The following is a 14042-nucleotide window of genomic DNA, read 5'->3' as shown; positions in this document are numbered from 1 at the left end:
CTCCACTTTCAATTCATAGTCTTTTTCACAGTTAGTTTACATTTGGTGAGAGACACTTTTGTCATAGACATCTTGCAGTTGCGGGAAGGGAGAGAGATGGGGATATTGTTCTTTCGTTCTATTGCCTATAGGTAAAAGATAAATGACCCCTGGACTATGGGAAGCGGTGCTCATCTCACTGGGACACAGGTAGCACTGTGGTCTAAACCACTGAGTCTCTTGGGCCTGCTGATCAGAAGGTCGACTGTTCGAATCAGCATGATGGGGTGAGCTCCCGTTGCTCTGTTCCAGCTTCTGCCAACCTAGCAGTTCGAAACCACACCAGCGCAAGTTGATAAATAGGTACTGCTGTGGTGGGAAGCTAAACAGCACTTCCATGTGCTTTGGTTTCCATCACAGTATTCCGTTGCGCCAGAAGCGGTTTAGTCATGCTGGCCACAAAACCTGGAAAGCTGTCTGTGGACAAACACTGGCTCCATCGGCCTGAAAGCGAGATGATCTATTGCCTATTATAAGCGATGGGTGTGTGTGTGTCAGCATTACATTTCCATTCTGAGTGCATCCTGGTAGGTTCATGTGCAGTGCCTGTCTAATGCTGAAGTCCAGTGCCATTCTCTGCTAGTTCAGCAGATGGCACTCTAACGCTGCAGTTTGGAGACTCCTCAGCATTTTATGCTAGGCCTTGTTTCAGAGGCTTGCTCAGATTCTAGTGGCCTGAACATCACCTTATTCTGTATACAACAATAATGTCTCAGTTTAAAAGTAAAAAAAGACCCTACAACTCAAAGAAAGAGACAATGCATGCTCTTTTGTAAATCAAGAAAATCAGATAGATGATAGAAGATAGATAGATAGATAGATAGATAGATAGATAGATAGATAGATAGATGATAGAAGATAGAAGATACAGTAGATAGACAGACAGACTATCCAAAATGTTTTGCTTTTGCAAGCATGCACAGCACTTCATAAAATTTAAAAGGGGTTCTGGGGTTCTGACATCCTGAATTCTTTCCAACTGTATACATTTGTCTTCAGTCAGTGAGGCATTCACCCAAGAATCTTGAAGGACAAATACCATAAGTTTGCTTTCACCACCTGGTCCTGCCGGCCAGGGCTGATGGGTGGGGAAAGTGGATCAAGTCAGTGACCTCTCACCTCTCACCTGGAAGCTTATTTTCTTTTAAGCTGAACTTCTCCCTGTAGCAGAGGAGGAACTGGGAAGGACCCAAGCCCTTTGATCAATCCCACACCATATGGTAGACTTTATAGAAGAGGAATTCAATTTAAGAGGAAAAATCAAAGCAATTGTGTATTAAACAGCAGGAAGTGGAGCTCAGTTCGCTCTTTTGTCTAAAATGTCTGAATTAGGAACAAGATCATTTAAGTTTAGCAGATGTTCGGTAGTTTCTCAGTCAGCAGTTCCATACATTTGGCTTCCCTCATTGAGCTGCTCTATATAGATATGATCTTTATGACCCTATTTATTTATTTTTTAACATGCAGTCACAAAAGCAGAAATAGTTCTCAGGGCTATCTAAGATCTTGCTAAATCTTTGGAGAGATACTCAGTTCAAAGATTAAATCATAACAGAAACCCTAGCACTTAAAACACTTTGCCATTATAAATGCCCCAAAGCAGATAATTTAAGAAAAGAGGTGCTACTAATTTTTTAAAAAGAAAATAGGATGGAGAGCCAAGCCAAGTCTATCATCATCAAACCTTTTATTGGCATCACATACAAACATCCATAGTAAATCAATACAGAATTACCACCTCCCCAATGTCACAGAACATTTGTCAAATGAAAGCAGGCAAAAAAACTAACATTACAACTCTAGGTCTCCAGGGAGATCAGACGTCTGCAATGTGTTTGTGCGACAAAAAACCAAATAAAGATATTTAGCCAGTAACTTGGTGAGCTCCTGATCATTCCCCAATAATAGAAAATGTATGACCTCCAACTCTGGTTTCCATTTAGGGATGCAGAGTTGATCTAGAAACTGCTGGTGGAGATCAGCATATAGTTTACATTTAAGAACCATATGAGTAAGAGTTTCCAGCAGGTGGTCTTCACATGGGCAAATTCTTTCTCCTTCCACCATTCCTGAGAACCTACCCCAAAGGAGGTTTGATGGGTTTGAATTTAATCTGGCCAGCTAAAATGCCCTTCTTTTTGGGGGGATAAGCAGAAATTCAAGATAATTATAATTAGTTTCATGTGCCCAAGAAAGCGGAAAGTAAAGAGGGGAACACGTTTTCTCTGCTGCTGCTGTTAGTTCCTGGGCCAGGTCTATGTTTGAGATTCTAGGAAAACTGTGGCCAACCCAACATTCATTGTATCCATGGTGTATCAGACAGGGGAAAGGTAAGATTGAAGAGCTGTGTAAAGTATATGAAGAGCTATAGAAATTTGAGAAGGGGCATAAGATGTTGAATACAAGGTCCCTTGCCCCTTGCCAACATTAATTAAATGTTTCCCCTTAAGGAGCTCTGCTTTTTTATTGCTTCATGTTGAGCATGACAGGATGAATAGCTTGCCATGTTCTCCCTCAGTAGCCTCCCTTAATTGCCCCTTATTGTCAGTTCCGCTTCCCACACAGTGGGAGCCTTTAATTACTGGCTTGTTTTTATTCATTCTTTTTTCTTTTTATAAGGAAAACTAAAAGTTTGCTATACAAGAGAAAAACAGAAAACCCAATGAAAGGAAATAAGATGTTTCACATATGTTTTTTGTTGTTTGCCACCCTGGACTGCTTTGGGAAGGTGGGAGGGATATTAATGTAATAATAAAGAGAAAGAAAAGAGAGAGCACAAACCAGGAACAGAAAGTGATAAGAAGGGGCAGTTAACAGGCTTTCCTCCAGTAATTTCTCTGCTACATTTGACCAGAAGCAATAAATGGGGCAGAATTAGCAATTTTTAATTAAAGGCACAAGAGCTCTGGAAAGCCTCAATAGTGCATGGCCCATGAACACGGTGGTTGACACTGTCAGTTTGCATTTCTTAGTACAGAAAGTATTGATCTGTTGTGTAGGGATCTTTCCTATTCTACTTAAATCCAGAGGGTTCTGGAAACTTCTCTGTGTGAAAGAAACAAGCAGAAGGTTTATGATATTTGGGTTATACCTTCAGAAAAGCTGAGTACAACTAGTTTAAACTGGTTCTGCTATCTCTTCTGTCAAGTTCATGCTGGCTATAAAAGTAAGACCAGAAGGAGCCCGTGTTTCTCTTTCTCTTTCTATCTCTCTTCCTTCTGGTGTGGTGTTCTGTATATAGGGTTAAAGTTTAGTCTTATTATAAGTTATTGTAAGTTTAAGTTACGTCTGCTACAACTGGATTTCTTATGGACAATACCAACCCTGAATGTATTGGACTTGTGACCATTATGCTCATTTGCCTTCAGTAGCAGTAAAGCTCTGCTGCATGAAATGTAATTGCCTCTGGTCTATTTTTTTTGGAATCCTGCAACATGTTTAAGTTTTTACTACGCCAACTATACGTTGGAGTTCTGCTCTGGATCAATATTGAGTAGAATTCCATGACAGACACAATTATCTTTTAAATGTTAGAAAACACCACAAATCAGATCTCAGGGGGAAAGTACACATGAGAACAATGCTGAAAACATTAGGATGCAACACAGGTTGCTGACAACTTTGCCTGGATTCTCCATAAAAAGTGAGTGAAAAAGTGATGGCAATTTGAAATTAAACTACTAGTGGGGAAGAAACCACAAAGCAGATAACCTCATTGGCTTAGCCTAAGGGAATCAAGAATAAGAGCTGAACATTCATAACCAGATGGGTATTTTTTTTTAATGCTTCTTGAGAATTTATGTCTGCAATTATGGTTTTATGAACTGGGAACTGGATTTGGACTGAATGTTCTCCTTATCATGACTATATTTTGGAGTTAATCCTGTGGTCTGTGTATGAAATATAGTTGCTTTTTATTTCTTTTTAGAATTATTCTATGGCGTCAATAGAGATAGGCGTGACATATGACCTACCCTTTGAGAATTTTGATCCACAAAGTGCCATATTTTAGGATGAAATGCATACCTTTAGATAAACATGTTTATGAATACAAATCTTGTTACAAAATAGATACTCGTTTATATATGTAGGTTTGTGCAGGGTTTGGCCCATCCCTGGAGGGAGGCAAGTCCAGAGCAGTGATGCATGCAGGGGTGCAGCAGGCAGCTCCTTCTGGATGCAGGTGATTCTGGAGTATCTCTGCACTGGGAGTAACTGAAAAACCCAATCACAGTTAATGCAGAGATGCAACAGAATTACCTCCCTCACCCCAAAACTGATTGAAAGGAGTAGGAAAAGATGCAGAGACATTGTGGGCAGCTTCCTCATTTTGGGCTGATCATTTATATTTAATGATTTGATTTTCCACAACATATATTCCTTCCTGTCATATCACAAAGCTTGGGCATTACTGTTGTAGATGGATTGGGACCAGTAAGCATGTGTGGCAATCCAGACGTCAGTTGTGATGTGGCAGTCAAGATGTCAATCTGGAGTAGGGGGAGTTGACCTGAGATTATTGATGATGACCCAAAGTGGCAGCAGCTCATAGCGAAGGAGCCTGCAGCCCCAGCTGGCATGACTGTGCTGGCAAGGAAGGATGGGAGTTGTCCAGAGGGCCCTACGTTGGGGAAGGCTGACCTACACAGAACCACCCCTCATCTCTTCGCGAGGCTTTTGGTGTGCATCTCTTATATCTCACGGAGTACCACTGGGCCCCTAAAATTGCTCCCCCCTCCCCTCGGGCTGCTTTCGCTGTTCTACGCTTTCGAATCACAACATTCTGCAGTCTGAGCGCTGCAAAAACATGGTTGCCCTGCAAGAGAAGCACAATGTCAAGAAGAGACCATCCTGACCAGCTGCAACAAATGCCTTGTGAACAGCTGCTGTCTGGATGTGTGGTGAGGCCGCTGGATCTTCTGTATGGAGAACAGTAGGGATGGTTACTGATATGGATGGCTTTAGAAGAGGCTGAGACAAATTCAGAGAGGAGAAGGTTATTGACCGCTACTAGCCAGGAGGTCTGTGCTCTGCCTCCACAGCTGGAAACATTAGGTAAAGGTAAAAGGCTCCTGGACAGTTAAATCCAGTCAAAGCGACTATGGGGGGTTGTGTTGACCTCGCTTCAGCTTTCCGGGTCATGTAGCCAGCATGACGAAACCACTTCTGGTGCAACAAAACACCATGATGGAAGCCGGAGCGAAAGGAAACACTGTTTATCTTTCCACTGCAGCGGTACCTATTTATCTACTTGCACTGGCATGCTTTTGAACTGCTAGGGTGGCAGGAGCCGGGTCAGAGCAAGGGGAACTCACACCATCATGGGGATTTGAACCTCCAACCTTCTGATCAGCAAGCCCAAGAGGCTCAGTGGTTTAGACCACAGCGCCAACCGCTTCCCTCAAGGTTGGAAGCATTAATGCTTCTGAATACCAGTTGCTGGAGGGAAGAGGGTTCTTGAACTTGGATCCTGCTTGTAGGTTTCTTTAGGGCATCTGGAATCCACTGTGGGAACAGAGTGCTGGACTAGGCAGCACATTGGCCTGATCCAGCAGGTTCTCCTTATGTGAACAGGATGATCCCAAACAACACAGGCTGTGGTCATCTGAGGTTTGTTAGGACTCACTGTGCCAGTTGCTCTAAACAAACATAGACGGCCACAGTGGCACAGACCCAGTCTTCTTGCGTCCAATTTACGTCTGTGATGCTTTCCCTGTGGGAAACTATTGCGTGATGACTCCAACAACTGGTAGACACAGTTCTTGTACACCTGGAGGGTTGTGCAATTTGCCTTGAGCTGTTGCTCCCCACTGGTGGCTGTAACTGGACTGCTAGCGTTGACTGTGCAACACAGCTCAGCCGATTGCTCAAGTGAAACCCTCCTTAGCGAGAGCCAATTAATCAGCTGTGGAAGAACAACCTGGTGGAATCATGCCAGCACATTGTCATGAATACCCAGCCTTAATAACACTGAGCAGCAAACACAGATTATATCAGCTTTAATTACATAGTCCACCTAGAACAAGCCGCTAAACCACAAATAGAAACAGGGTAGAGCTGACAATCAATATTGTTGGCAGCATTAACAGAACAAGAATTTCTCATAAAGATTCCTTTACAGCAGGGTCTGGTGCTTGAAGATCTCAGGAGAGATGAGTCATAACTTACACGCACTTGTTTTCTGAACTAATGTGCTGTGGTCCGCGTCTCACAGATGTGAGAAATCTGTGGATACTTGCACAGGACTGTTTCAGGTATCAGGGCCACACTTCTGAATCCTCCTCCTTCTTCGCTTTGCTTCCAGACCAGCTTTCTTCCCCCTGACATGTTAAGTCTCTAGTTTTTAGTTATTCCAGTGGGGGAAATCCTACGGGGGTCCCCACCTACAGTCTGAGCAGGTTCAGCACAGAGATTGCTTGGCCCCTTCAGTGAGAACAAGGCTTGAGGAAAGGGGCAGAGCAGCCCAGGGGTCAGGCGCTCTATTTCAGCGCTGCCTCTACAGCATCCTACGCACTTCAAGGATCTGTGCATTTCAGTTTTCCCAGTTTCTCATTTTTCAAAACTTTAATCCAGTTCTCCACATTTCTGGATCAATTTGGAGGGGTTTTCTCCCTCATGAAATTTCAACAGCATTTTCATGTGAATTTCTCCTAATCAGCACATTTCTGTATGCAGTGTTGACCAACGTACAGGTTGTTTTTTTTTCCTCTCCAAGCTGTGTCCTCTGATACAATGCATTTCTCTGTGTTATTTTTACAAATATATTCATTTTTTATGCACACTTTCCTGTAAGATGTGCATTTTTGCAAATATAGTTTGGGGAACTGCAGTAGAAAATTCAGATAAGTGTGCTTTTCGAAGGAGGGCTGTGTTTCAGTCAGCATATTGTTTCAGAAAGAGCAAAACTGATGGATTTGTACCTACAGCAGGAGTCCGCAAACTTTTTCAGCAGGGGGCTGGTCCACTGTCCCTCAGACCCTGTGGGGGGCTGGACTATATTTTTTTGGGAAAAAATGAACGAATTCCTATGCCCCACAAATAACCCAGAGATGCATTTTAAATAAAAGGACACCTTCTACTCATGTAAAAATCGGACCATCCATGGGCTGAATTTAGAAGGTGATTTGGCCGGATCTGGCCCCCGGGCCTTAGTTTGCCTACCCACGACCTACAGAATCAAACATCTCCCTCATCCCTGGTCACCTCCATTTGTAACTGACCAATCAGAGGGAATGAAAGCTGGCTGCAAAGGAGTTAGCAGACTCTTCTTTGGGTCCTCCTCTCCCCATTTTGCTTAGTTTCTTTTATTCAGCCTTGGCTAAACCGGCGCCCTCCAGACCCCAGCATGATGGTATGGTGCTGGGGCTGATAGGAATTGTAGTCCAAAATATTTGGAGCGTACCAGGTTGGCGAAGGTGGCTTTTGTTCTTTCCATCATGTTCTGTTGAGACAAATTAATGAGACAAATTATTACAATTGTTTGCACGTGATTTGCACGTGATTTGTATGTGATGTGCATGTGAATTGCCATGGGGTTTGGCTTCCCACCAAAGCCAGAGGCAGGATTTAGTGAGAGCAGGGCTGACAAGTTCCAGCATGCAGGGAGATTCTCTTTCTTCATTCCTGCCCTTGCATGGTGCTAGAGCCCTTGCCTTTGGCAGATGGATGCACCTGAGGGCTTCAACTGATCAGCACTATGCCCAGAGCAGGCTCCCTCTCTCTCAACTGGCCCTCTCTCTCTCTCTCTCTCTCTCTCTCTCTCTCTCTCTCTCTCTTTTAATGCTTTATTAATTTTAAAAACATAGCAAAACAAATACAAAACAAAACAATATGCATCAATCAACAAAAGGCAATCCAGTAATTAACACTCCATACACCATACATGCACACCGAAAAAGAAAATATTAAGTTCATCCATCACTAATTCTAATATGACATTGAACACTGATCTCGATGGGCTCTGAAGGAAGGAGATGGACCACGTGCCCTTCTTTTTTATAATCTTATTTTTCATTTTCAATTTTTACAATAATTTTAGCCAACCCCCCCCCCCAAGTCTTTACAAATCCAATTTACCTTCCCTCCTTTCTGTGGTTATTTATTTCATATCTTTTTATTACTGCATATCCAATTCAAATACATTTATGATTTTTCCCTTTCCCAACCTTAATTATCTCTTGCTGCACGTGTTTATATCAATCCTGCTAATGTTTTAATTTGTTTACAATATGTCCTCAAATAATCAATGAATTTTCAATAAAAAGTCTCACTTCATGATTTCTTATTCTTCTGGTGAGTTTTGCCATTTCATTTTTTAAAAAATAATATTTATTGAACAATTCATAAAAGTACAGAATAAAGAAAAAAAAAGAAACATTTAACAGAATAATAAAAAAAGAAAAAGAAGAACAAAGAATACCAACAAACAAAACAGAAAAAAATAAGATTTTCATATCCTATACTTCATCACTAATTTCTTGACCTCCTCACACCTCCCTTTTTGTATTCCAGTTCAGATATTTAATTCAGCAAATCCTTACCCTCTATCCTTATCTTTACTCAAGATCTTAACCTATATTAAAAATACATTTTCCCTCATTATCAATCTATATTAACATATTCTTATTAATCTTTTTACCAACACCGCTTATTTTCCATCCAACGTCCATTTAACGTTCATAAATTTTACAATATTTCTGTAGATATTCTTTAAACTTTTTCCAATCTTCTTCCACCAACTCATCTCCCTGGTCTCGGATTCTGCCAGTCATCTCGGCCATTTCCATATAGTCAATCACCTTCATCTGCTATTCTTCCAGAGTGGGTAAATCTTGTGTCTTCCAATACTTTGCAATGAGTATTCTTGCTGCTGTTGTGGCGTACATAAAGAAAATACTGTCCTTCTTTGGCACCAATTGGCCGACTATGCCCAGGAGAAAGGCCTCTGGTTTCTTCAAGAAGGTATATTTATATACCTTTTTCAATTCATTATAGATCATCTCCCAGAGTTTTGCCATTTCAGCACATTCCATTAATTATAATTTCCAGTCTTCCGTGGTTGGAACTGTTCCTTCCTTCCATCTTTGGGCATAAATCATTCAAGTAGCCCTGGTAGCATACATAAACAATTATTATTTTTTGTGGTCAGTAGGTACTTCCCCACCAATTATACATAAAAGAAAAGCTTCTGGTTTTTTCACAAAAGTAATTTTTTTCCAACTCATTGTAAATAATTTCCCAGAAAGCTTTTGCTGTCTTACATGACCACAATATATGGGGGGAAAGTACCTTCTTTTTCTATATATTTCCAGCAGCTATCTGATTCCGACTCATATATTCTTGCAAGTTTACTAGGAGCCAGAAACATCATTTAAAAATCTTTTTCTTTTATCACATAACATGCTGTAAGTTTCGAATCTACATTCCACAATCTTTCCCATGCTGCCATTTCAGTGTTATATCCTATATCCATTGCCCAGGGCCCAAGTGCCCTTCTTGACAGAGAACAGTCCTCCATCTCAAAGGCAGTGAGAGAACAGCCCTCTGAGTGAAGGGCTGTTAGGCCCAAGATCCATTTGAAAGATAAAGAGCCATCACAAGGGAGAAATGCAGGGACCTTGACTCATCCTTCAGTGTCACCTGCACAATGCAGAAGGGCCCATAAACAAGTTTAGACCCTGCATACAAGTCACTTGGTTATTTAAGCAGAGATTGGACGGTCATCTGTCATAGATGCTTCAGCTGAGATTCGTGCATTGCAGGGGGTTGGACTAGATGACCCTTAGTATCCCTTCCAACTCTATGATTCTATGGTTGCAGTCCTCCCAATTATGGGGAGATGTATTGTATTTATGTTTTTTAATATATGATACTTATTCGATGATCACTGCAGATGGTGACAGCAGTCACGAAATTAAAGGTGCCTGCTTCTTGGGATAAAAGCAATGACAAACCTAGACAGCATCTTAAAAAGCAGAGACATCACCTTGCCAGCAAAGGTCCGTATAGTTAAAGCTATGGTTTTCCCAGTAGTGATGTATGGAAGTGAGAGCTGGACCATAAAGAAGGCTGATCGCTGAAGAATTGATGCTTTTGAATTATGGTGCTGGAGGAGACTCTTGAGAGTCCCATGGACTGCAAGAAGATCAAACCTATCCATTCTGAAGGAAATCAACCCTGAGTGCTCACTGGCAGGACAGATCCTGAAGCTGATGCTCCAATACTTTGGCTACCTCATGAGAAGAGAAGACTCCCTGGAAAAGACCCTGATGTTGGGAAAGATGGAGGGCACAAGGAGAAGAGGATGACAGAGGACGAGATGGTTGGACAGTGTTCTTGAAACTACAAACATGAGTCTGACCAAACTGTGGGAGGCAGTGGAAGACAGGAGTGCTTGGCGTGCTCTGGTCCATGGGGTCACGAAGAGTCGGACACGACTAAACGACTAAATAACAACTCATTTGTTAATTGGCACCTACAGTATACCCAAATTTTATGTGAACTGGTATTCTCTTTTGACAATTTTTTTTGGGGAGAGAAGTTGCTGTGTAATTGGCCACCCTAGTAAAGGTAAAGGGACCCCTGACCGTTAGGTCCAGTCGTGGACAACTCTGGGGTTGCGGTGCTCATCTTGCTTTACTGGCCAAGGGAGCCGGTGTACAGCTTCCGGGTCATGTGGCCAGCATGACAAGGCCGCTTCTGGTGAACCAGAGCAGCGCACGGAAACACTGTTTCCACCCTAGAGGCAAGTTAATAATGGTCTAAGGCTTCCCCACCTAATGTCTTCTCAAGGGGCTCTAATGTGAATCCAGATCTGACTTTCTGTCCATTTTATCATTCAAAGTAAGGGTTGGCTATCCTGAGGGTATCTCAGGACACGGCTGATATTTAGGCAACTGGGAGCTGTTTTCATTAGAGCTGATTCCAGATTAGAAGAATCCTAATCATCTGCCTTCTCCACCCTAGACCACATTGCTGGAAGCCCTGTTGTGCCTTGCCTGAGACTGATATCATCTATCAATTAGACGGCATGTCTTAGAACACAGCCTCCGAAACAGAGCTCAGCAGCCACTCCTTTTCTTGTTACATTACCATGTAAATCCAAATTCTTAGCAACATCTTCTTGTATGCAGATTGAGTGTTGCAAATGTTCTCCTTGATACCAGAGCAAGAAGTCTTCAGAAGTGGGGCCCTGCTGGAATCTGCAATGGGGCCAAGGGGCATTGCTGAAGAGCTAGGAAGAAGCTCAAAGGCCTGGCAGGGTGTGTGTGTCTTGTGCAGAGGGAGGATGCAGGGATCCGATACACACAACACATGGTTCCTGCAAGTAACCCTGCCGTGTGCTTTTCTGTGTGTGAGGCTTCTGCGATCCCATGGAAGGTTTCCTGACCCCAACACCAACAAAAAGAACTGTGTGTATATCAGAGCCCTGTAATTCATTATGTGCAGGGGTGGGTAGCCTAGAAGTTTAAAAAATCATAGACTCATAGAACTGTAGAGTTGGAAGGGATCCTGAGGGTCATCTAGTCCAACCCCCTGCAATGCAGGAATCACAGCTAAAAAACAGGTGGCCATTCAACCGCTGTTAAAAAACCTCCAAGGAAGGACAGTCCCCCATCTATTGAGATAATCCAGTCTACTGAGAGCCAGTGTGGTGTAGTGGTTAAGAGTGGTAGACTCATAATCTGGGGAACCGGGTTCGCGTCCCCGCTCCTCCACATGCAGCTGCTCAGTGACCTTGGGCTAGTCACACTTCTTTGAAGTCTCTCAGCCCCACTCAACTTACAGAGTGTTTGTGGTGGGGGAGGAAGGGAAAGGAGAATGTTAGCCGCTTTGAGACTCCTTCGGGTAGTGACAAAGCGGGATATCAAATCCAAACTACTCTTCTTCTTCTTCTTCTGTCGAACAACTCTTTTCATCAGAAAGTTATTCCTAATTATGGTCAGACTGTCCTTTCTTGTCATTGGCTTGGGTTCTATCCTCCAGAGCAGCAGAAAACAAGCTGCCTTCATCTTCCATGTCACAGGCCTTTAGATGTTTGAAGATGGGTTTCATATCACCTCTCAGTTTCTGCTTCTACAGGCTAAACATACACAAATCCCTCAGCCATTTCTCATAAGGGTTTCCAGACCCTTTATCATCTTGATCGCCCTCCTTTGTACATGTTCCAGCTTGTCAATATCCTTCTTAAACTGTGGTGCCCAGAACTGGACACAGGACTCCAGGTGGGGTCTGACCAAGGCAAAAGAGAGCAGAACTATTACTTCCATGGATCTGAACACTTTACTTGAGCTCCATTCCTCCAGGGGTTATATGCTGGCAATGAGTGGTCCACTGTTGCTGATGGACAGAGGCAATCATTTCTTTTTTGAATTAACTAACCTGGGATAAAGACTGCTCTGCTTCCATTTCCAGCATAAAGGTAAAGGTAAAGGGCCCCCTGACTGTTAGGTCCAGTTGCGGACGACTCTGGGATTGCTGTGCTCATCTCGCTTTATTGGCCGAGGGAACCGGCATACAGCTTCCAGGTCATGTGGCCAGCATGACTAAGCCACTTCTGGCGAACCAGAGCAGTGCACGGAAATGCCATTTACCTTCCCACCGGAGCGGTACCTATTTATCTACTTGCACTTGATGTGCTTTCGAACTGCTAGGTTGGCAGCAGCAGGGACCGAGCAATGGGAGCTCACCCCGTCGTGAGGATTCAAACCGCTGACCTTCCGATTGGCAAGCCCTAGGCTCTGTGGTTTAGACCACAGCGCCACCCACATCCAGCATAGCTACCACTTATTAGCATTCTCATATACACCTCTCTACTTTGTAAGCCAGCCCTATGCAGGGTTTGATGGGAATGTTCTCAACTACGTACATAGTAATGGTTTTTAGGACAGAAGACCAACACAGCTCCTGTTTTGGAAAACAAGCAAAATCAATTATATTCTGACTTCTATGTGCTATGCACATACAGAAGACAGAAACCCTGCAATTTGTTTTCAGACAGCTGGCAGGGTGCGGTTGGGAGGGGGGACTTACTTGCCCCCAGGAAAAGAAGTAAAAAACAAACAGACTTCAATTTATTTTAAATATTGCCCCTTCCAAATGTTTTTAAAGCTGCATCAAAAGAGGAAGAAACATATTTAAAGACAGGAAAACTAAGGAGGAAACGAACCGGAAGCAAAGAACTTGGATGGGCTGGAGGAACAGGGGAAACTTCAAGGCCCCAATAAGAGGTGGTCAGGGCTGCATGAGGGCTTCAGGCTGTGCATCGTGCAGCAACTGCAAGGGCCACATTCTCCTCTGAGCATTCTTCTGGGGACTACCTGTCTGGGGTGGTGAGCAAAGTCAGATGCAACAGTGGGCAGAGCAATGGCTGTCAATGTTATCTTCCCACAGTGGAATGGCTTCTACACCCTCTCTGTCCTCTATCCATGCAAGCAAGAGGCATGATCAGATTTCAATTATGCATTTCATGCAGGTGGAAATGCTCAGATGTGGAGCAAGTCCAGTGAGGGTGAACTAGCAGTGGTATAGGTAAGGCTGCAGGAGTAGGGTACCAAAGATGCTACAGCCTTTTCTGCTCCCTTGACCTGGGGAGAATGCAGATCATTTTGTCAAAGAGCACAAGCCCCTCTCCCAGAACCCGTGTCCTCAAGTTTCACTGGGCCAAAGAAATGTACACTTTAAAGCAGCCGGTGTCTGAATATGCATCTGTGTTCCAAGGGAAAGTGAAGGTGCCACTGCTTAGTAGTAGACCACATCCTTTATGTGCAAAAAAAAAGTCACAGGCTCAGTCTCTGGTGTCTCCAGGTAAGCAGTGGTGGCAGGGGGGCATCCAGGACCACCTACAGGAAGATTATTTATTAGGAAGTGAACTGCACCTAGGGATGTGCCTATCTGTCCATTATTATTTTCCCAATCTTAAATTCAGTTCTCCGCATTTCCACACCAGTTTGTGAATTTTCCCTTCAAAGGTCCTCGTGGAAACTCACCAGCATTCAAATGCA

The 14042-nt window shown here is 43.2% G+C and overlaps 1 long non-coding RNA gene across 1 annotated transcript; it reads right to left on the bottom strand.

Moving 5' to 3' along the window:
* Nucleotides 1–3235: 3235 nt before the first annotated feature.
* Nucleotides 3236–8349, bottom strand: LOC310710518. The gene is made up of 3 exons (XR_014528109.1): nt 8310–8349; nt 7260–7480; nt 3236–5010 (listed from the first exon to the last, which is right to left on the bottom strand). It is a non-coding gene; the product is annotated as an uncharacterized lncRNA (long non-coding RNA).
* Between the last annotated feature and the right edge of the window lie 5693 nt (nt 8350–14042).

The sequence above is a fragment of the Podarcis liolepis genome, assembly GCF_965112155.1.
Source record: "Podarcis liolepis genome assembly, chromosome: 7".
In the NCBI taxonomy this organism is placed as follows: domain Eukaryota; kingdom Metazoa; phylum Chordata; class Lepidosauria; order Squamata; family Lacertidae; genus Podarcis; species Podarcis liolepis.
Note: the sequence above shows the minus strand (reverse complement) of the source record. Positions and strands in the feature narration are given on the sequence as shown.